This window comes from Myotis brandtii, unplaced genomic scaffold, assembly GCF_000412655.1.
Source record: "Myotis brandtii unplaced genomic scaffold, ASM41265v1 scaffold18, whole genome shotgun sequence".
Classification (NCBI taxonomy): domain Eukaryota; kingdom Metazoa; phylum Chordata; class Mammalia; order Chiroptera; family Vespertilionidae; genus Myotis; species Myotis brandtii.
The window spans coordinates 8,788,195-8,813,700 of record NW_005356674.1 but is presented as its reverse complement, the minus strand read 5'-3'; the positions used below and the strand labels follow the sequence as shown (position 1 = coordinate 8,813,700).

Here is a 25,506-nt window from a genome sequence, read left to right as displayed (position 1 = left end):
AAATTACATTTTAAGTTATGTTTTCTTCTCTTTTTTTTAAATGTTATTTTCAAGGGTGGTCTGTAGGATAGTGTGAGAAATGGTTGCCGATGACCACCAGGCTGAGCACGTTAAGCAAGCAGTGACAATTAATACAACAACAAAAAATCATACAATTAGCTCCAGCTCCATAAGTGTCTAATGAGCCATTTGTCAGTCTTTGGGTGAAATAAACTACTCTATCTTAATTCTCCACTCTTGCAGCAAATAAATAAAAGTTATGAAACACCCGGGCACCAATAAAATATAATTTATTTCACAGGGCATGACAGAACTCTTTACATATCTAGAATGAACATGTTATTTACAAATGACTTGTGATACTCATATAAACCATGGATCTGTGTGCTAACTGCTTTCATTAGAGAGATATGCATTTTTTTCTGATTGTTTAATCATTTAAACGTATCATTACTCCTAAAGGCATGTGAGTTAAAGTGACTCCTCCTGGTGTGATTAACTCATGAGGCCAAAAAGAACCTCAGAAATGAGCTATTCTGCAGCTGAAGACATTAAGAATTTACTGGAAAGGACAAAACAATAATTTTCATTGGGGAACCTCTCAGCTCTCTGCTGATTATCTTCCTGCCCTCATTTATTTTTAGGAACCCCAATCTCTCGAAAGTTTTTCACCACCACTGTGTATCACTCAAACAAAACCACACTGTAAGCTTTTTTCACTTGTATTTTGTACTAGCTTAAAAGTTGTAATCACCATACTGTGAAAATGTAAATTGAAAATTCACATTAAAGCCCTGGCAGGTATTGCTCAGTAGTTAGAGCATCAACCTGCACAGCGAAGAGTCTCTGGTTCGATTCCCTGTCAAGGGCATGTACTTGGGTTGCAGGTTCCTGGCCCCATCGGGGTGTATGCAGGGAACCAACTGATGTAGCTCTTTCGCTTCTCTCTCTGTCTCTGTCTCTGTCTCTCTCTCTCTCTCTCTCTCTCTCTTCCTTCCCTTCCTCCCACTCTCTCTAAAATCAATGGAAAAAATACCCTTGGATTAAAAAAAAAGAAAATTCACATTCACATGGAAAAGGTGCAGTATCATTGAAATTAAACCATAGATATTTTAAAAATAGCAATTGGCTGTTTTAAGTAAAAGAAAAATACACAGAAGTTGTTCTTCAGAATGGCATAGACCATGGTTCCTGAGTGTGTAGCCCTAGACCAGCAGCATCTTAAAGGTTCTGGTTAGAAATGCAGATTCCTCAGTCCCTACTGAATCAGAAACTGTAAGCGGGGTCCAGGAATCTGTTTTCATAAGCTCTACAAGCAATTCTGTGAGCCACTGATATATCCTGATAAAGTAATTGAAGCAAAAATAAACACATGTTAATGAATCCCTGATGTATATACTGAACCCGAAAGAAAGCAGACAGCTTTCAGCTTCAAATAATTTCCAGGAGATCCAGCTCATCTTGTTTCCAACCCTTCTTGGTTGGTTCACTACTACTTTTACCTCCTCTTTCTCTTTCTCTGTTTTAATACACTTTCTTTTTCTACCCATTTTGCAAGGTAATGATAGAGTTTTCAGGCAAATTCCAAGTTACGGGCCTACCATTATCATATTCCTATTAACCAAATGTTTCAGTCTATAATTTGGGAACCCTAGTATTTAATGATTAGTATTTTATTTCACCTTTTAATTTTAAACTTATTTTGAAACTATTAATACACAGCTCACTTAGGATGAAGAGAGCAGGTGTCTTTCAGTGCCAGCCTGGTGAATCCAAGAAGGAATAATAGGCAGAATCTCTGGAATGAGTCATGTACCCCAAGTGTCTGATGTGGGATCCCTAGGACTTGATGCTTTACACCTGCAGCTGGAATGATGAGCTGTTGTTGTCAGTAGCTGTAGCTTGACCCCCAAAATGACACCGAGTCTAAAGTGGAGAGTGGCAAGTGAAATCAGAGAACAGCCAGGCAGAATTTTACTAAAGGTGAACTAGAACCAATGGTAATTGTAGGCAGTTTTGTTTCAAAGGCATTTCTGTGTCCCTTGCTACTCAAAGTGTAGTCCATGGACCAACAGCACTGCCTCCCTTGGAAGCTCGGTGGGAGTGCAGACCTCAGGTCCCACGCCAGGCTAGCCCACTGACTAAGAATTCACATTTTAACAACATTCTCAGGAGATTCTCATGCACATTAAAAATAGAGATTCACTTGCTCAGTATATTAGCAGGCAGGGGATTAGGTGAAAGATTGACGGTGAAGGCATATAGTTAAGCAATGTCACTCTTTTATATAGAGATGAATTCTATGGGGCTGTGATAGTTCCAAGGGGGTTTTCAACAAATGCACAATGCTATTGCAGTTATAGGAGGAATTATTTTATTGGCCTGACTTACTTGATTTTGGAATAAATCCAATATGGAAATATGAAATTTGATTAATGATTTTTAAATTTAAATTTTATTTGTCTTTTCCCCTGAGGAGAAGTTAGAGTTCAAAGTGATATTATAAGTGTGGAAGGGGCTACACCTGATGGATAATTAAGATTTAAATCTAAAGTCTAAAAAGAAATCTGAGCTTAGACTTTCTTAATTTGGTTTTTAAAAAGTGGTAAAAAGGGTTTGGATCTTGACATTTTTTTAATTTTTTTTAAATTTATAGTTAACACACAATATTATGTTAGTTTGTAGGTATATAATTGTCTAATCACTATGTTGTACACATGAAAGTAACATAATATTGCATGGTTAATCTAGTAACCATCTAACACCAGACATAGTTACTATGATATTATGGCCTATAGTCCCTGTGCTGTATATTACACCCTTGTGACTTATTCTATAACTGACAGTTTGTACTTAATCCCCTTCACCTTTTTCGCCCAGACCCCAGCCCCCTCCCATCTTGCAATCATCAATTTTTTCTCTGTGTCGGTGAGTTGTTTCGGTTAATCTAGTAACCATCTAACACCAGACATAGTTACTATGATATTATGGCCTATAGTCCCTGTGCTGTATATTACACCCTTGTGACTTATTCTATAACTGACAGTTTGTACTTAATCCCCTTCACCTTTTTCGCCCAGACCCCAGCCCCCTCCCATCTTGCAATCATCAATTTTTTCTCTGTGTCTGTGAGTTGTTTTTTTTTTTTTTTTTTTTTTTTTTTTGTCATTTGTTTTATTTTTTATATTCCACATATAAGTGTAATCATTACAATATTTGTCTTTCTCTGTCATACTTATTTCACTTAGCATAATATCTTCTAGGTCTATTTATGTTGTCACAAATAGAGAGTAATTAAAGATATACATAGATTTTGCTGTAAAGCTTTTTTGGCAATATTTATTTATGATACTGACAAACTCTATAAGTTTAAATACTTAAAAATAGTTCAATAGATAATTGTATGTCCATACAATGGAATAATACTATTAGCCACTTTAAATCACTCTTTAGAGATGCATATTTATTGACATAGAAAAAAAGATTATAGCAGAATACACATATAAAAATATTCTTATTATAAAATAAGTATGTTTATATTTTACATGTGCATGGAAATAGACTTGAAAAGCTGTAATCCAAGATTGTTCTGGGGCTATGAGATTATGGGTATCATTATTTTCTTCATTTTGCTATGCTTTTGTTTTCTAGCTTTTCTGAGACAAATACAGATTACTTTTGTAATAAGAAAAAATTCATTGTATATGGTCAATCTTGACATTAACTAATTATGTAGAAAAATACATAAAATCAATTATTTTAAATATAGGTGAAACATTTTTCTTTAATTTAGCACTTATTGTGTGCTGGTGCTAACTAGAAATATACCTCAAGGAACTCATCATGGTGTATAGAAGAACTTAGTCCTGTAAATAAAAGGCATGTGAATCAGAATGATTTGCAGAGGAAGGTATGAAGGTTATGAAGGTAGTTTTATTGGGAGTTCAGAAGAATGGCTATCTGTGCTTCATGGCAGACAGGATGCGGGTCCAGCAAGAAGAGATACTTGATAGAGGTATTTGAAGGAGTTCCCCCATATCCAGTGAAGAGGCTGAGCATTTTTGTCTTGTGTAAAAGCGGTGAGGAAATCGCGACTTTGTAGTGTGCAATTAGGAAAGACTAAAACTAGGGGGAAGTGGCCATAAATGAGTCTCAGCAGACAGGATTTTAGATGCTATTCTAAAGTGTTCATCGGATGAGCAACGCAGGACAGAATTGATCAGATTTACCTTTTAGAAAGATCTGTCAGGCAGCAGAATGGGCCTACATAGCATGGCAGCCCAGAGGCAGGTTAGAAAACGGGTGGAGTGAGAGGCAGGAAAGATAAGGTCTTTGGTGGTAGAGTTTCAGAGGGAAGGATAACTTACAAATCAGGCAATGATATATCTTGACATTCAAGGATTGGAGACAGAAGAAGGAGGGTGTAAGGGCTAAGAGCCTTTAACTCCACTCCCAGATGAAGGAGGAGAGAGAGGTTGGGGAGGGAGAGGGGTACAATAATGAGTTCTGTGTCAGGTGAACTAAGTTGGAGTTGCCTGTTCAGATCTCTGTACTGTTATAGTAATCTATTTTGATTTCTTACTGTAATTTTCAGCTTGAATATTTATTTTAGAATTATTTGTAATGTTCTATTAATAACTTTCCAGATACTTTACAGGTTTAAAGATTTTATTATATTTATATTTATATTTTTAAAAAATATATTTTTATTGAATTTTAGAGAGAGGAAGGGAGAGATAGAAACATCAGTGATTAGAGAGAAACATCATCGATTGGCTGTCTCCTACATGCCTCCTACTGGGGACCAATCTCATAACCTGGGCATATGCCCTCACCTCTTGGTTCATAGGGCAACACACAACCACTGGGCCACACCAGCCAGGCAAGGTTTACTACATTTATATACCTTTTATTAGAAGGCACTATAAAATAGTGATTCAGAATATGAGTCAGCCTGCCTGGAATTGAACCCAGCTCCACCACTTACTCTGTATACTTTAGAAAAAATAACTTGCATCTCTAAGCTGCAGTTTCTCACCTGCCAAATGGGCACGATACCTTTAAAGAGTTCAGAATTACATGAAATGCTACACGTAAAGCTCTTAACATAGTAATCACTCATATAAATGTGAGCCAGAATTATTATGACTTAAGACAAAATGTTTTCTAGGAAAATCATTTTCTAAGAGAAAATATTTATTTGCACATTTTTCTAAAATTAAATTTAATATATTCACTATGCAAAACAATGGAAGTCTGTAAATATTAATGTGACATTTTCCAAAACTTACAAATTGCAGAGGCCAGTGCCTGCAGTTCAGGAGTTTATTTACAAAGAGGTGATCCAGTGGTGGCTGATAGCAAAGAAACAGCAGGGCAGGTGCTACAGTTATGGGTAACTGACACAACTGTACGTGACAAATACTTGAGAATTAGATGAAATGGTTTAGATCACTGGGAAGGTAGCTGGTTCCTCTCTGTCACTCGCTCCAGACTCCATCCGTCCCCTCTTTCTAATCCCGCTGCTCCTTCAGCTCTTCTGGGAAGTGTGGAGACTCCAAAGGACAGTGCTCCTACGTCTCCAGGAGGTGTCGACTGCTCTTTTGTTACAGTGACAGACTTAGCCTGTACTTCCCATTTGGCCGTGTATGTGCTTTCCTCAGTTCTCTTAACTTCAATGCAAACGTCATGCAAAATATAGGTGGAAATACTCTGCTGCATGGGGTGTGTATACATATAGCTTTTAAAATATCATTTACAGATTTCTACATGTCAATATATGAAGATTCATTTCTCTGAATTACACACCATGGAAATATGTGGTGCAGCATAGATGACCAGTTATTACTGGTCAAATTCTTTCCTTCAAGTAGTTTGTTTTGACACACGAGTCACTAAGTGGTTTTTCAAAGAAAGTTTAGCTTGATGGGTCGTCACATAAGCCATTTGACATTTGTCCCCAGTCAAACCGGATGCCACATGAAAAATTTACTCAGGCAAGAGGCTCCCAGGAATAAACAGTTCTCTAGTGTTGCTCACAGGGGACTCAGCAAGGTGAGCAGAACTTCAACTTGTCACGGATGCACTGTTCTGACAAACATAAGTAGATGCTAATGGCTAAATCGTGACAGAATAAAGTCCCACAACCATATGGCTAATTGCCACAACAATATCTTCAGTGTTATTAATCAAGTTTTCATAGTGTGCCATGATAATTGGAATAATTAGAAACAGCATAGGCATTGCTTGTCTCCACCACACAGTTTGCAGACAGGGACCTCAAACAACCACAACTGCACATTCAGTACTGTACTGTTTAGTGCTATCTTCTCCTCAAAAAATATTTTGGTTAATTAATGAATTAACTGCTTGCCATTGGTGTATTGTGTGAGCTTCTGTAGATCCATAAGTATCTAAAAGAAATCACCAAAACCTCTGTGTATCTATTTAAATAGGCAGTATTCCTTTAAGGCAAGAATAGAGATCTGCCCATCGTGGATCTCTTAGTTTGAAAGATGTATTCATTGTACACTAATTTGGATGATGGACATTAATTTTTTGGTCATATATTTCCTGTTTTAGCTAATTTAGTTAAGAAAATGAGGAATTAGAAAGCAATTGAATAAATTATAAGATGTAAGTATTTGCATAATTTGTTTCAGGCAAATACTATATAGTAGTGCTCCCAAAATGAATTATTATGAACATATCTTTCAATTATGGATGAAGTAAATATTACCATTTTAATATCTCAATTGAAACTTATATTTTCATGTTGCTAATATTGAAATATACTCACTTCAGTCCTTTATAAGCTAATATCCTTCCCTTCATCTTAATGGCGGAACAAGAATTCATTTGTGTTTGGCACGGTGCTCTAATAAGAGGGCTTCCCGCTTGCTCTGCTCTGTGAGGAAGTGACCGAACAGGAAAGACAGAAGATGAATGGTAATCAGCAACTTGGTGCAGAGCATTTAGGCAAATAGGTGAAGGGAATGGCTGTTGTAGGTGTCTGTTGTTAAACAGCTTGTCTGATTATTTTCAGTATCTAAGTTAGGGATGGGGAACCTTTTTTCTGCCAAGGGCCATTTGGATATTTATAACATTATTCACAGGCCATCCAGATTATGTACTTAAAAATGAGCCTGCTATATTTGGTCAAACATTTAATTAACTCACCCCTAATGCCTTGACAGGGCCAGACCAAATGATTTCTCAGACCTTATACGGCCGGCCTGTGGGCGGGATGTTCCCCACCCCTGATCTAAGTGATATATAAGTAGTCATAATTTTTAATTCTGTGCCAACTTAAATTTTGTTACCCTTGCTTTTTTTGTCCCATTGCATTCTTCAACTACAGATCTACATTTCTTTAAAATTTTATATTTACTGGTGTCTTCAGTTAAAAAGTATTTCAAAAATTCCCAAAATAAAAATAACTAATAAAAATAATATTTTATTATAGCTTAAAATTACCTCAGCCAGAAATGGTTGCTTTATTGATCCCTGAACTCCATAAATTTTAAAACCACTGTGTTACTCAGTTTCTTGTATTGAAATGAGTTGTCTCTTTTCCTCCCTTCCTTTGCCTCTGTAGGGATGGAGTGAGAGGCACAGAGTAGAGATATATTAGGAAAATTGGAAGTTGGAAGTAAGAAAGCAAGAAAATGGAATTTTTATCTTTTAATCAACTTAATTGATGGTTATTTATTCACTTTGTGGATGAAATGACTTAGATCTTTTACTTCTTTATCCTATTTTGTCTTTTTACTGCTCATTAGCTAGAGGTGGTTGGGGAAAAATGAAATTATTTTGGTACTCATTACCAGTTATAAAAAATGGTGTAGAGGAAAATTTTAAACCAATGTCTAGAATGAAGTTTGGGGTTACATGTAGATTTTATTTATTTATTTATTTTCCTCATTAAATAAAGTATAATTGTATTTTTCATTTAAACTTTCAGTTTATCCTTTGTATCATTAGGATGCTTTTGGATACATACTACAGCAAACCCTACCTTGACTGGCTCAAGCTTTAAGGAACTTAATTAGTTCACATAGCTGAAGTCTAGAGGGACTGCAACTCAAGAGCCTCAACTAAGGATACGTTTTTTCTGTATCTTTTCTATATTAACTTCATCGTTGGCTTCTTAGGGCTTATGTCTTTGTAATCACAAAACATTTGTACTATTCCAGATGGAGAAAGAGAATGAAACCTTTTATCAAATACAAAACAATAATTTCTTTCAGTCCAATTGGACCAAATTAGATCATGTGCCCACCCCCAACCAAGAACAGCTCTCAAGGAGACCATCATCTCCTGTTTGCCGTAGACTAATTGGGGTCTTCATTAGAGTAGTGGTTCTTAAATGGTGGCTTCTGGACTAGCAGCATCAACATCCCCTGGGCACTTGTTAGAAATGAAAGTTCTTGGGCCACACCTCAGATCCACAGAGTCAGAAACTCTAAGGGTGGAGCCAGCCATCTGTTTTTAAAAACACTCCAGATAATTCTGCTGCGTTTGAGAAACACTGACTCTAGCTATCAACTTCCTTTTGAGTAATGTTGGGATAACAAGCAGAACTGAACTACATCAAATTTGTTTAGGAAGGAATAAAGCCGGGATCAGCTCTTGGTAGGCAATTACCCTCCCTGTACTATAAGACTAAAATAACTAAATATACCTTCTCTCTTGCAAAGTTATTTATATGTGATGCCTCTTACATCACTTGCAATGAAACTCAACTATTCCCAAATCTTTTCCTGTTAAATGTGGCAGACAATGCTGTTTATCCACCTAATATCCATTTACCCTTGCTTTCTTACTAAAATAACTCTGATATAGAGTTCATTGGACTTTTTTGTTGTTTTTGGAGTGATACTATACCCACTTTCAGTTGTACATTGTGACACAATTCTAACCAATCATATTTAATCTCCAATCAGCTGCTGGGGGTCTATGCCAAAGATTTGCTTCCCTGACTTAGGCCCCCAGCCTTTCCTCTTATCACTGTAGATGCAGAGCCATTTTGCATCTATGAGAGAACGCCAAAGAGAATTTTAGAGGCTTCAGCCCTGACATCTTTTATCTGCAGAACCAAAACTTCTGGTTGTGTGAGACAAAAATAAACCTCATCTTTAAGACATTGTTTAGGTGGGTTTTTTTCTTACTTGCAACCAAATGCAAGTCTAACTGATAAAGTAACATAGTATAATTCTTTTCATAAATGGAGAAGCATGTAGCTTTCCTGTTTCTAAATTATTTCCTCTCTTTTATAGACCTTACATTCTGTTCATCAAATAAGTCTTTACAAAGCACTTGGCATAGTGGCTAAGCTCATACACATACATTAGGCTTGAATCTCCTCTCTCTGTATCTTACTAGCTATATTTGGCAAGTACTATAACTTCTCTGAGCCATAGTTTACTCAAATGTAAAATGAGAATAATAACACTTCATTTTCTGTTAAGGAGATTAAATATGTTAATGGATATACACCATGAGCCACAAGCCTGACACATTGTAAGCTCTGAAAAATGGTGGCTATATGTTGCTGAAGCCCAGTGAAGATGAAGGTGATTTATATCTGTAAAATATAATGATCAGCAGCATGGGACTAAGGGCATAGGAAACTAGAAGTCAGCATGAACCTTATTTTGTTGCAATACTTATTTGAGCATTTTATTACCAGCTTTTAAAACTCTTCCTAGAAGTTCATTATGCCAAAATAAGACCTCCAGGAAATATGAATATGCATTTTGTTTCTTCTGTCTAGGTAACACTTCAGCTCTTTGTCTTTGGGGAAAATCATCACTTAAATTCTCCAACATAATAGCTGCAATCCATCTGCACAACTTGATACTCTTTAAAATTCACACTGGATTCTGTGTAGACTTCTTAGCACATAGGTCATTGTTTGTATTCTTAACTCTAGCAGGCAGGACCCATGCCTATTTAATTTGTGTTCTTCTGTCTTTGAAACAATTACATGTGCAAGTAGGCATTACAAATACCTTTTGCTGGTAAAGTAGAGCAATTATCGCCAAGGAATGGTTTAGTGTTTTCTCCATTTGAAAGTTATGGCTCTGCTAGGTGGAGTCCTAGGTGAGCCTTCTCACTGTAATTTAGAGTCATTTATTACACTGCTGTCCTGGCCACTAGAAAGAGCCAATGAGATAGTGAATGGATCAGCGCAAGTTTCCAGCATTATGGAAATATCAACTCATGGATATTGTCTATAAAATATACATGTTGTGATCTTCAAACCTTCTATCTCCTGTTAATAGTTATCTATACTTAAGTGACAACAATATTTTTGATTATTACCTTTCACTTTTTGACAGAAAAAGACTTTCTAAGGGTCCATGTCAGATAAGATCATAACTTACCAAGATGTGTTTAGTAATATAACCACTAAAATAATTAACAAAATTAATATTTACTATTTTTTAAATGATCATGTAAGAAATAATTGCTTATCTTTGGGTATATGTACTCAGATTTTAAGGCTTACACTAAATTTAAATCTTTGTCATCTTATTTTGATTGAAAGGATACATAGATAATTAAAGGTTTTAGTATTATTTCTAAGCTGACTGGCTTATCTGTGCTTTATCTGTAGATTTCCACCCCCTAAAAATGTTTGCTTTAAATACACAAAGTAGATTAGTTTGGAAGGAATTAAAAATTAAAAATTACCAACCTCAATTATACAATTTAATATGAGTCTCAGAAGAGCTTGAAGAAAATAAAAGAAGGGCAATTGTCCCTGGTTCTGACTCTTTTCTGTGTAATTCTCTAGAAATACAAAAATCATTTATGTTGAGATTTATATCAAAAGGTGACTTACCCAGGACTCAGTGTTTGGATTTGGCTAGATCTTAAAGTAAATGGCCATATCCCACAATCCTTGCAATGAGAAAGGCATATTTCCTCTTGTCAATGAGGTTATATTTAAGAAGACTTCGGCTTTCTTTAAAGGTGCCAATTACGAAATAGGAAGAGTCTTTGGTTTCATGGGCAGGCAGTTTTAATCCTGACCCCAGCATTTTCAAAGCTCTGTAAACTTGGCCAAGTTACTTAACCATCTTCGAGCTGCAACTGCTGCATCTGTAAAATGGAGACATATAAAGTATTCAAAACAAGTGTCTTCAATAAATGTTGCTTCCGCTGTGAATCACCAAAGTCTATACATACTCCAAGAATTAGCATTAATTTGAATTTCTAAAGCTGATTTAGATGATAAGTAGGAAATATTCCCGCTAACCTCCAGGTGGCTCATAAAGTCACTATGCTTTATGAAACAGGTAGTATCTGCCTGTACTTGCCAGTTATTCTCTGCATCCTCACCTCCAGCTTCCTACTCTTATGGTCACATCTGGAGTCTTTTTTATTTCCAGTAATTGTACCACCTCAAAAACTTCCACCTCAAACATGCTACTCTCTGATTTGACTCCATCCCTTTCCTTATTGTCTCTCCATTTCCAGCTTGACTTCCAGTTCATTTACCCCACTGCCTTTCCATTGTCATTTAGTCCCTAATTGTCCTCAACTCCCCAGTTCATTCTTTGCCCCCTAAATTTAATTACTCCATGCATTTATGTGCAATACCCTTGTGCCTCCATCCCTCTGTTATTTGACTAGCAGAACACAAACCCTATTCCTGCTTGTAAGTGAGCAGCTGAAAATGGCAGGAATAAAACAACCATGCTTACTGAACTCACTTTCTCTAGCTTCAAGGGAGCCCTCAGCACTAACAACCCTATTGTATCTCCTGTCTATAGCCTATGATTAAAAATAGAGAAATTAAAGATTGGAAATTGACTAGGTAGGAGGATGAAGGGTTATAGTTTTTATCTTTGAAATGTTTATTCCTGGATCCTAGAGTGCCTATTTAGAAGTGAGGCGTAGGATCTGGGGACTGTGAGACAAAGAAAAGGTGCAGGCAAGAGGTAACACAGGACACTCACTGGACATAGGCATCTGGAGGCCTACTTTCTGGAGCCACATTAGTGAATTGAACTGTCCATTTTTATGTTTAGAAGTCTAAGGTCTACTTTTGTGACCCATTTTCTAAAATTGAGTTTACAATCACTTTCTGATGTTTTTCAAGTTAACTTGTGTAGTTTTTTAGTTGTTGTTTTTGATCCTTCATGAGGTCAAGGATCACATTTTTTTTTTGCATGGTTTGTGCTTCTACATTAAGTATTGATGAAAAGTAAAACCAACAAACTCCCATAAATTAAGGTAATCAAAAATCACTTATTTAAAAATAATCACTTTTAGATCAAGCCTGTTAAGGTATAACATCTGTTAGATATAGCTTATTTAATACTGAGCATCAATGCTGACTATCTTCTTATTATTTACACCCAGTGTAGTGTTGTGTAAAGTGTGTTTGTTATATAAGTCTGTTATGTTCATGGATGGCTTAGTGGAGACTTAGAACAGTGATTCTGAAACGATCATCAAGTTATCTCTACGGATGTTATAAAGGACCTAAACGAGATGTCTCCCATAATTAATTTGCTATAGTCCTAATATATGCTAGCCTCTGGCTCTGCAGGAGAGATGCCCTCCAGTGGCAGGACTGGTGCTTGGAGGAGTTTGTGTCCATTCTGGGCACCGGGCAAGCCTTCAGAGTCAGGAAGCATCTCTTTGGCACCTGCCTCCAACTTTTTTCCCCTTCAGTGTTTTCCCACTAAGCATTTCTATTTTAAAATTGCTGTCTCCTCATGTCTTAATATTGAACTTAATACTTATAAACAATTCAAACTAAAGCATTTGTACCAAATGGCTGATAAACATAATTTCAGGACTTTGGGATCCACATTTTAAACCTAAAGAATTTTATTGACTGGATGTCATGTTTTGAGATTTTCGAGTTGGGGAAATTTTATCAATACAACTTTCCTATTCTGCATCTCCATTACTAATATATGAAGACCTCACCTCATGTTGTAGAAAATAACTCATATTTTAGAAAGTAATTAAAACTGACAACTCAGCATTGCAAACTCTTGAGGGGCAGTGAGGCCTAAGGAAGAGATTTAGAAGTGAGTTGCAGTTCTGCCCGACTCACTATTCAAGCTGACAATCATCTTCATTTGCCCATTTGTCATTGGCCTGCCAGATGATTGCAGGTGGATAACCCATGGCAGGTTAGGTCAGTAGGGAAACAACAGAAAATATTTACTGATGGTCACGGAGATGGGAGGAGAGCAGTTCTTAGTAATAGATGTAAAAACAGTGATCACGTCCCACCAAGATCATTGCTTGTGTGGCTAACAAAGGCAGGGCCAGAAGCTCTTTACAGTTATATCCAGCTCTAACTTGTCTTGGTTCTTAACTGGATTTTATAAAGATGGCTAAGGAGGTTTGCTCAACAAGATGGATTAAACATTCACTGTATGCCAGGCACTAGTTTTATAGTGCTGGAGGAAAAGAGGCAAAAAAGAAAAATCCATGCCTTTGTGGAGCTTTTATTATAACTAGAGGCCCAGTGCACGAAATTCATGCACGAGTAGGGTCCCTAGGCCTGGCTGGTGTTCAGGGCCCGCCGGCCCTTCCTTCGTTCCATGCTGCCCCCTGGTGGTCAGTACATGTCATGGAGAGCAATGGAACTCCTGGTCTCCTAGTCAAACTCCCGAGGGGACACTTTGCATATTAGCCTTTTTACATATAGATGGGGGAGTTAGACCATAAACATAAAATGTGAAATACAGATTGTGTCAGGTGGTAATAATTGCTATGGAGAAAAGTTAAGGGTCACTAAAACTCCCTTGTTCCCTAGTAAATCTTGGACCCAAGACTATGTTCTCTCTTATATGCTCTTAAAGTAGTGGTTTTCAAACTTGAATGTACAGACTTGTTCAAATACAAATTACTTGGCCCTGCCCAGAATTTCTAGTTTTGTAGGTATTGGGTGGGTAAGGTCCAAGAATTTGCAGTTTGAACTAATTTCTAGGTAATGCTGATGCTATTGTTCCACAAACCACACTTTGAAAACCACTGTTTTACCATGTTCCTAAATCCCCCTTTTTTCCTGAGATCACTCAGTACTACTCTTTACAGTCAGACTCCTAAATCACACTAATGTGTTGAGGTAACATGAACTAAGTAAGCAGTTAGCTTCTTCCCAAGATATACTTACATGCCCAAAGACTTATACAAAGATAATCAGTTATCGCATTACATGCATAAAATTCGGTATACGCATGCCTCAAAATGGCTTTATGTTATGAAAACATTGGCTGCCTTAGCAAAGTGGATTTAGAGGGAGAAGGTCTGGGATAGGAAGGGACATTATATCTAATGTATGCCCTATTAGACTATAAAGTTCTTTTTTTTTCTTTTTTTGGCACTTGCAATAAAAAAAGTACTCTAAATTAACAAAACATTAACCCCACATAGTTTTATTTAATTTGTAGGAAATAAAAGAATTTAGGATGTGAGAAAGATGGTGAGATAGGCTGTACTCAGAGAGCAGTGCTTCAGACTTTGCAATCCAGGATTTGTAGCTTCTCGGCACCAGCAGCCAGTCACAGAAACTGCTAGCTGACGTGGAAAGTAAATGAGTGCTGTTGATGAATATAAATTTAAAGTATTTTATGCGATGTTTTGTGCTTCATATTTGAGTTGGTTTACGAGCAGATTAATTTATGAACATATTATATACCATGATGCCCTCAGTAAGCTAGACTTCACTGAGTTTCTCTTCTCTCCCTTAGCCAAATATACAATCCTAGACCTCATATGTCTTCCTAAAATCAGCTGACCAAAAGTGGCAATTAATTTTTCTTTGTAAGTTCTTAGTTCTTTATAGTTGCCTTAATGAGTTTCCTCGAAAGGAAGCTCTCTAAATCTTGTAGGGTCCTGTGGCTGTAATTACCACTGTATTGTAACTGGGGTACTCATGAAAGAGAAGATCATGATTCATTTAAATAAGTTCTTCCGAACACTCCATCTCTTCTACTCCAAAAACTCAGTTGCCACACAGATGACAGCATTACCACAGAGATGACAACAATAGTAGATATTGTGCATTCTTTGTCTTATTACTTGGTCATTAATAGGGAAAGGTGATTTTTAATATATATCTGAATTAGATAAGCTTTAGGAATTAAAGAGTAGAAGTCAAGAGGAGTATAAAAGTGGAAGGAACACTGAGCGAGGAGTATAATTATCATGGTATAAATCTCTAATCTGCTTTTGATCAAAGTTGATTCAGGCTGTGCCATGGGCCTCTGTTGAAACACCTGTGACATGCAGGCGCTTGCCTGTTTGGATCTGTGATTATGTACTTGGGGGTGAGCAAGGAAAGCATCTATCTGTGAAACATGTGGGAGTTTCTTCACAGGTGATTCTAATCCATATATTCCACAGACCACTTGAAGAAATATTGCTTGTAGAGAGTAATTTCAGATCATATATTTGATAATACCTTTAGAAATCCAATAGTTATCTCTGCCATTATCAGAAATTGTGTGCCTTTATTTTGAAAGCATTGAGTGGCAATCTTCTCTGCATTAGAAAACACATGTATATATTTGTCCTTATTTTTTAAAAATGTATGCACACTCACAGTTGGTTAGAAAGTGGTTTGGGCACTGAACTTTGGCCAGTAGCCAGGAAGCCAGGAACAGAATGGAGTAGCCAGTCTCTCAGCCCTTTGCCCTCACTGGATCCCTCGAGGTGTCTTTTCTCCTTTGTGTCTCTGCTTGCCCCCTTGTAAGTCATTTGGGCCCCATGCAAATACATTCAGCTCTTTATGTATCTGCATTAATGGATAGAAACTAGGGTACATACAGGGTGGGGCAAAGTAGTCTACAGTTGTGCATACACAAAACAATGTTTATTTTTGTATTGTTATTTATTAATTATTGTATTATCTCCCATACAAACAACTGTGAACCTAGTTTTGCCCCACCGTGTATAATCCCAAATGGAGGATAATCCAAAAACAATTAATACTTGTCTTTGAAATATATTTAGTAATGTTTTAAATTGTTTTTACCTCCCTAATTATATTTTGCTAATGTTGCTATTAGTTTGCATTCCCTGAACATACCTGGTTGACTGGGGACTTAAAAGAGGAGGGCACAGAAAAATGCAGTGACTATAGGAACCCAGGTTGATAGGACTTTCATTGAATTAGAATTTTACTTTGAATAATTTCCATGTTAATGGTTAAAAGTTGTCAGCATATCATTCAGTCTAAGGCCTAGCACAGAGCCCAAGTAAGTGACAGTTGAAATTCAAAGTGGCCCAGCTTCCCCAACCTTTGGGAGGCCTTCTCCCCTACACCCTCACATCCATGTTTCTCCTTTTATTGGATCATCTATACTAATAAAAGGGTAATATGCTAATTAACCAGACGTCTTCCAGATGTCCTTCCGGACAAAGCTGCGGCGGCTGCTGCTGTGATGGCTGGGCTAAGGCTCAGGCAAGTCGTGGATGGCAGCTGCTGTTGCGAGGGCCAGGCTGAGGCTCAGGCAAGACACAGATGGCGGGTGCTGCTGCGAGGGCCAGCAGTGGCAGCAGCAGCAGCATGATGGGGGCGTCACCTTCCCCGATCAGCCTAGTCACCACCCACAGAGAGAGGCCAGACTGCAGCTTAGACCCACTCCCCGCAGGGAGTAGGCCGAAGCCATCAGTAGGACATCCTCTGAGGGTTCCTGGACTGTGAAAAGGGGCAGGCTGGGCTGAGGGACCCCCCCACCCCCCGCGCACGTATTTTCGTTCACTGGGCCTCTAGTTTTTTAAAATAGTGTTTACCAGGGGACTGGAGGGGCATGTAGAAATTAACAGAGATAGAATATTAAGAGAGGCTTGGCTATGTGTGCTATGTGTCCCAGTCATTAAGTGTTTAGTGGCCATTGATCAAGTGACCAGTTATCTATATATATAAAAGCCTAAACCACCATTATGACCAAACGACCAGTTGACCAGTTGCTATGATACACACGGACCACCACAGGGCAGACGCTCAATGCAGGAGCTGCCCCCTGGTGGTCAGCGCAATCCCACAGCCAACCTCCTGCAGCCCCTCCCCTCCCACAGCCAACCTCCTGTGGCTGGCCAACCTCCCTCGGTCCCTCCCCCCCAGGGAGGTTGGCTGGCCAGCCCAATCAGACTGGGCAAGACAGCCCCGATTGGCCCTGATCACCGGCCAGGCCAAGGGACCCCACCTATGCATGAATTCGTGCACCGGGCCTCTAGTATTGAATAAGCTGATGTGAAGACCCACACTGAGGATAAGCTGAGGAGATATGGAGTGAAACCAGAATTTCCTATATAGTGATTCTCATACTGTGGTTCACAGAACAGCAACTCCAGGTAACTAGTTCAAAACGCAGATTATCAAGCCCCACGTAAATATCAGCCAAGAGGGCTAAGGAGGCCTTGATCCATTCCTACATAGGCATGATCACTTATAACTTAGTGCGTGTGTCCACGGAATCCTGAGAGGAGCCCAGGGAAATGTCTGATGAGCAGCTAGGAAACCTGGGAGAGGTCAAGGATGCAGGCTCAAGATCAAGAAGACTCAGAAGAGCTGACCTGGGGAGGAGGATTCATATTAATTTAATAAACATTTGTTAACCCTTTGCTCTCTATGTCACACCAAATCCCAAAGAGCTTGTGACCTGCTGGAGAAGGGAGAGAAACCAAACTCTCAGGAACTAAGCCTTTGGCTGGGATTTGTTTATAAGTGCCTTTTTCTCTGAAAAGTGTAATTGGGGAGCAGTGACAGTAATAGATGTGAACCTCTCAACATCAGGCCTGATGGAGCACTCATGCTAGCCTCTGAGGAGCCAGGAGGGGTCCAGGTGCCTGTGGGATGGGGAAAGAGAAAGAAAGAGAGTGAAAACCAGCCCCAGAGGGTGTTTGCAGCTATAGGAAAGTGGTCAGAGGTCCAAGGGAATCAGGCTGTGCTGCTGCCTTCTAGGAATGATTCACTCTGACTCTTGGTGACAACATGGACTAGCCTGCCTACACATTTGTGGTCTTACCTCCATCCAGATCGCATGGATTCTGATATTTCTCAGCTCTTCCAACAGTGTATATACATGTATGAGGAGGTCAATGCAGAGGAAGTTGAGAATTGTTATTCATTAAGGTTAAGATCCCATTGGTATTTGAATTTTGTTTTGTTTTTTAATGAGTTTCAGATTAGGGAAAGATAGGAATAATTGTTTTTAGCAAGTCTCTGAAAACTGAGTTGATCATAATTTCTTTTCCTGAAGGTAAAATGACAGAACAAAGCCTATTTACAGACTTTCTAGGAGTAAAAATTGTCTGTATTACAAATAAAAACTAGTATTCACAGAGCCTTAAATTAATTTTCCCAACATGACCACCAGCTGCACATTACTTTTTCATGTTCTTGTTCATAGTCAACAGTGACTTCCAAATAGTGGAGCCCAAGTAAGTGACAGGGTAGAGAGATTACTTCATAGGAACTTTTTCCTCCATTGACCTCTCAACTCAGGGCTAAGATTCCAGTTGTACCCGGTTGGAATATAAAATGGGGTTCTCAGAGAGGGCACATCCTGTCCATGCAACTAAATCGGTACTGAAGTGTTACCATCTTTCCCTAGCTTTATTTGAGTTTGTTGGTAAATCGCATATCCTGGTATTACTTAGTCCTTGAAATCTCATGCTTCTAATCTACATAGCAGGCATACATCTAAAAGACGTGTGTGTGTGTGTGTGTGTGTGTGTGTGTGTGTGTGTGTGTGTGTGTTTGTGAAAATGCTCAATCATTTTATAGCCTCAAATCATGACCGTCATCTGTGCTCAACATTCTCACGAGCATCTTATACCTCTGGTAAAACATAGATGCATAAGGCTTTGCTTTCCATTCAGACTGTTTTTTGCAAAGGGCATATTTTAGTGTTCTGATTAAACACACACACACACACACACACACACACACACACACACAACCAACCTTCAAACACTTGCCAAAGAGAATAAATTACAGTAGGAATGGGTGATAATTATTAGGAACTTATTTTTGGAATAAGAAACCTTCCTTAATAAAGGGCTATGTACTGCCCTCTGAAAGGAATATAGAATTTCCCCCAAAGTAAAAAAAAAACACCAAACCTTTTAACAGTTTATGTACATATCCTGTGGAGGTTAAATTAGGTTTAGCATGTGTTTCCAGAAAGCCAAATTCAAGTTGGTTCATCCCAGGGGTTATAAGAACATAGAAAGCAAATTTGAGTTCTTTAAAAATAATAACTAATTTGAAGTTTCAGTTCCTTCTGTTTTGAAGCAGATTTTGATAGGATTGAAGTATTCAAATCTTTCTGTAATGCATGCAGATCCCAAATATTTTTAAGAGGTGGGAATTGAAACAGTTGACTACATTTGGAAAAAAAAATTAGTAAGCAGGCTAAACATTTTCCAATGTGTTTTATAGAGCCTTTAGAAGAAGAAGAAATGTGAAGTTAGAAAAAAATCACTTGTTTTGGCTTTCATATATTTTTTGTGTGTGCGTGGAAATATGAAAGACTTTATTATGTATTTTAACTGATTTCAGAGAGGAAGGGAGAGGAAGAGAATCATTGGTTGGCTTCCTCCTGTACGCCCCTACTGGGGATCAAGCCCGCAACTTGGGCATGTGCCCTTGACAGGAATTGAACCCGGGACCCTTCAGTCCACAGGCAGATACTCTATCCACTGAGCCAAACCAGCTAGGGATAAATATGAAAGACTTCAGAAGTCAACAGAAAAGTTTGAACAGTGTCACTCCAAGAAGTTAGAATTAAAGATGGGAATGTCACCCTAATTATAATACTTCAACATGTAGTTCTAGTTTTAAGACTGTTTTCATGGAGTTGATATAAAGGAAAACTCGGGGTAAATGAATTTTAAAAGAACTGAATACAAAGGAAACCAAAATAAGAAAAGTGTAAACTCAATTAAGAAGATGGCAGCCAGAGAGATGAAAACCTAGATTTGCTTTTGATTTTTCTGGTACTAATACGGAATTTGGATTCTGTGTTTATTCTCTACCAGGTATGGGTTATTTAAAAATGGTTAGCTTTTCAAAGTTAATACAGACTGGTGCAGCCACTGTGGAAAAAAGTATAGAGTTTCCTCAAAAATTAAAAATGGAGCTGCCTTATGAACCAGTGATCCCACTTCTGGGAATATATTTGAAGAAACCTGAAACATTATTTTGAAAGAATATATGCACTTTTGTGTTCATTGCAGCATTATTTACAACAGCCAAGATCTGGAAACAGCCCAAGTACCCATCAGTAGATTAGTGGATAAAAAAGCTGAGGCACATTTACACAATGGAATACTATATAGCCATAAAAATGAAATCTTACCTTTCGTAACAGCATGGATATGGATGGACTTAGGGATTATTATGCTAAGTGAAATAAGCCAGTCGGAGAAAGACAAACCTTATATGACCTAATCTATATGTGGAATATAATGAACAAAATAAGCTTATGAACAAAATAGAAACAGAGGCATGGATACATGGAACAGACTGACAGCTGTCAGAGGGGAAGGGAGAGATAGAACTGGATGAAAGAAGGTGAAAGGATTAAGCAAAAAAGCATATATTACTTAGACACAGACAACAGTGTGAACAGTGTGGTGATACCCACAGGGAAAGCGGATTGGAGGCTGGTGGAGGTGGGCAATGTCAGGGGAAATGAGGAAGGAAAAAGACTTTGCTTGGGGAAATGGGCGCATGATGCAGATGATGTTTTGTTCAGTTGTACATTTGAAACCTGTATGGTTTTGTGAACCAATGTCACCCCAATATATTCCATTAAAAAATATAAGTGAACAGAAAGCAACAGAAAAATTAATGTAATTAAGCAAAAATCCAACATTGTTCTTTTGTATCCCAATATGCTTATCCAGTGTTATCATTTCATGATCACAGGTTACTTAAGGTGCCTCACACTGCTTGTTAAATTAAATTAAATACACCTTTACTTGTTTATCCTAAGGTGGCAATATATAGATTTATTAAAGGCTCATTAAAAGAAAAGAAAAAGGACATGAAGATCTAGTATATAGTTTTTTTCTGCAGGTGTAATCCTACTACAGCCGTGTTGGATTAAGGCTATGTTTATTTAAACCTCAGTCATATTGGTCATCTTCATACATTCTTCATTTAAAAAAAAAAAAGGATTTCTCTTGAAGTTTCCATGGGTCATTCACCAAGCACTAATATCACTAGGAGCCTACTGATCCCCTGGGGACAGCAGCTTCATTACACAGAAGTTTAACATTGAGAATAGTGATATAAGTGCAAACATGGAATTTGTCCTGTCTTTGAGTGGTTTATAATTAGATTTAATACCTCAGTTTGTATAGATTTTAATTACTAAGTAGATCCGGTAAATTATGAATTATTGTATTTTCACAGGTGATAAGATGTATACGTTCAAGCAATTAAATGGAATCTATCCTTAAAAGGAAAAAGGTTTAATGCTACCCTTAAGTGTAACTTAAACTCTTGCTAAATATTTTTAAATTCAATAAAAACATGTTAATTTTAGGAACAGCTTCCTTATAAGACCTAATTTCATAGAGTAAGTTTTCCTTTCTAAGAATAGAAAAGCTTGCTGAAATAATTTCTATTGGTAATTCATTCCATAAAGAACTGAATTTTTCCTTGGCTTTTTAAGCTCAATGAAGAAAGCCCAAAATAGCACAAGGAATTTTGTGTGTGGCAAATATATGTATGAACTAAATCCAGTTGGGACAAAAATGATTAAATTACTAATAAGGTCATTGTTGGTCCCAAAGCATTCCATTAGTCATATGATACTTTTTAAATATTTTGAGAATTTATCCTTAATTTTTCTAAAATTGCATATAAAATAGAAGGAACTGTATTTTGCATTAATTTAATATACTTATCTGTACAACTTACAAAGAAACAGTCTTGTATAAAAGAAAATTCTAGGTATCAAATAATAAATATTTTGTCTTATGTGTTTCTGGATCTTTTTGCACTCACTGAATTATTGTTATGCCACCACTAACAAGATCAATGCGTGTTTCCAATTGAACTACACCGCTACTTCTCGGCCGCATGACAGCTGGCTTTACAGTGAATTTAACAAGACCTTAGTAAATACATAGAGCACTTAGCAAAACCTACAGAGTTCTTTACAAAGAGCCCTAGAGGGGGGGGGGGGGGGGTCCCTCAGCCCGGCCTGCACCCTCTCACAATCCGTGACCACTGGCTCCTAACCGCTCGCCTGCCTGCCTGCCTGATCACCCTAACTACTTTGCCTGCCTGCCTCATCGCCCCTAACCACTCTGCCTGCCTGCCTTATCACCCCTAACCACTCTGCCTGCCTGCCTGCCTGATTGCCCCTAACTGCTCGCCTGCCTGCCTCATCATCCCTGACCGCCTCTGCCTTGGCCCCCACCACTGTGGCTTTGTCTGGTAGGTCATCTGGAAGGACGTCCAGAAGGTCATTTGGCTGACTGGTCTAATTAGCATATTATGCTTTTATTATAATAGATTTTGGATCTCTTTTCTCTCTCTCTCTCTCTCTCTCTCTCTCTCTCTCTCTCTCTCACACACACACACACACACACACACACACACACACACACACACACAGAATTTGGTCCTTACCCTGGAATTATTTAGCAGTGTACTTGGCAAAGTGAAACTTCAAAAATAAAGCAATGTGAAACATTTATAAAGCAGCACAGCATAGAGTACACATTAAACATAAAAGTACGGAGGACTTACATTCTGTGTAGTTTGGAAGATGTGTTTTATTTAATGTAGATTGTAGGTGTTTTCAGTTCCCCTCCTGACAAAGCTGCAGTAGAGATTGCTGCTTGTATGATCTGGCAGAGGGGGTGGGGGGGTCGTTTTTGAGGCTAACCTGACACAACCCTAACCAGCAGAAAGGTTGCAAGAGAAGTTGGAGCAATATCCGGACATTTTGTTATAGAAACAATAGGAATATCAATTATTTATTTAAAATAGGCTACTTTTTTTTTCCTTATACTGTATATGATGAAACTAAAGGTGTGGTTGTCCACAAGAAAATGGGAAGAGTTTGAGCTTTGAGAAAGGGGAGAAAAGATAGCATTGCATTCTCACCTGTGGTGTGTTTTAATTTCCTCCATTTTTTGTTTGTTTGTTTGCTAAATGATAGTATGACATCTATGATAGTATGACGTCAACTTTTTCAAAAGTGATTTTGGTTTCAATAAGAGAAAGTAGGGAAAATAAAGAAAAATGTCCCCCTACACATAAGAAAGCTAAGCAAAAGCATTGCCTTTCAAGGAACAGCAGTGGTAGATTCTAAATGGGTTTATTCAAATAAGGAAAGCATTGAAATACCCTTCAAGAATGAAAGGGGCAAGTTCGGGGCACGGTACTATTTTACTGGTCTGATGTTTGAATTTTATACTAACATCTAGATTTGAACCAGAAGGAATCATTTAAATATCAGAATTTTAAATTTTGAAACAGCCAAAATTGCCTGTTCATTGAACCAAGATAATTCTTTATTTACTTATACTTTTCAGCTTTATTGTATCATAAATGTTAAATAAAACTGTAAGATATTTAAAGTGTACATTGAGAGGATTCCTCCCATCTAATTAATAAGACATCCATGACCTCATTTATTTATTTGGTTGTGTGTTTTTTGTTTTGGTTCTTTTTTGTGAGAACATTTGCTACTCTCTTAGCAAATTTCAGTTATACAATAGAGCATCATCAACTATACTCCCCATGATTACATCAGATCCTCACCAGTGTTTTATATTGATTATTTTTTCTTCCAGTTGTCTCAGTTGAATAACTTTGAATAGCCACATTCGAAGTGTTTAGTCATTTAATAATGCAGATAGGGTTATCAGTTTGAAGATCCTTTAACCATTTGTACGCCATAAGCATCTATAGACGCAAGCGGCGGACTTTTAAAATTAAATTCAAAATATCGTGGCAGTTAACTAGTTAAACTGGTGCCCCAAATAATTCAGTCCAGCTACTTTTTGCTTTGTCCATTCTCCTAGTTCCCCTGATGCTTTTTGCAAGACCAGTTAATTTGTTGTAATTAAGAAGAGCACCTATTTAGCTTAGAGATATTTGTATACTTCTTAAAACAGTAAACATTAGCATTTGTAATTTAAAAGAATTAGAAATGTGTAGAGAAGTAACGTTTTTTCTCTAAACTGCATAAATGCAAACACATTAGATAAAAAGTATATTTTATTTCTCAAATTAGCAGTGGGATAAGAATTGAAAGGTAGATAAAAATTTTAAACAGCCTATAACATTTTAAAAAAGATAAATGTTATTAGACATTAAATTTTTTCCCTGAAAAATTGAGTAACATAATTTAAGATGTAGTTGAAAATATAATTTAATTATTCTGTTGATTAATTTAACAGTATAAATAAAATAAGTGTTTGATCATATGGTTCCTCATAAATTTATACATATGTGTGATTGTACACTGTATTGTCATAGCTATGATTCCTTCTTAAATGTAATTATTCCTGAAGAAAGTATTTGAAATTTTTTGGCCTCACTTTAACCCCACAGATGGTTATATTTGGTTTCAAGTTTTGCAAAATTGTAACATATATTAGTTGATTTTTAAACAATTTTCTCTATTCTGTACTATTTGGTGGTACCAGAAATTTGGGATTTCTCATTCTTTGCTATATACCAGAATCACATAGAATTCTAGATGAGCTTCCTAAAGAAAGGCTGTGTAAGAAAATTGTAGCCATGTTATGTAAAATTAGAAGTAAATTGATACAAACATATCAAAGTAAATTATTTTTATTATAAGAATTAGATATAAAGAGCTTAGGTAGCATTTATTGACAGTCTGAAGCGTGACTGTTTATGATATATAATTATATACAGACCTTGTTCAGTATTCTTATTGGCTGCTTATGCATAGATATCCATTTTCCTGGCCATAGAGGTAACTGTGTTTTGAAAACCAGGCCTGGAAAGATAGCCTCACTGATAAGTCATATCTCTTCTAAAGTTAAAAATTAAGTATCACTTTGTTTCGTTTGAAATAAATGTCTGTGCTTGACAAAAAAACATAGATATCTGCTCTTTTCCCCCACATTTTATTTTAAAATGAATATTTTTAAAATGAGTGAAATGTGACAATGAAATTTTCGGTTTGGCTATAGTAATTTGTCATCTACCCATTTGCAAAAGTCTAACAAAAAAAATAGTAGTGAGCGTGAAATTTTGGAAAAATGTAATGTTTAACTCATAACCTTACAAATGAGGTATTTATCAGACCACTATACGTTTAATTTTTTCTTTGCCTTTTTTATGTGATTTGTATTAAATAGGAAAGATTTCTACCCTTTTCAAATGTTGTACTTTTGTTTTATACATACAGGAATAAAGTTTAATGACTGTCGCCTAGTTATAAAATTACAAAATTCATTTGAAAACGTAAAACTTGGATTTTACTTCATTATATTCTTGATATATATTTGCTTAAA

General features: G+C 37.1%; 1 protein-coding gene across 13 annotated transcripts in view; it reads left to right on the top strand.

The window, feature by feature from the left end:
• Nucleotides 1-25,506, top strand: part of TBC1D5 (TBC1 domain family, member 5) — a 425,203-nt gene that overhangs the window by 291,460 nt on the left and 108,237 nt on the right. The gene's annotated exons all lie outside the window — the stretch shown is intronic.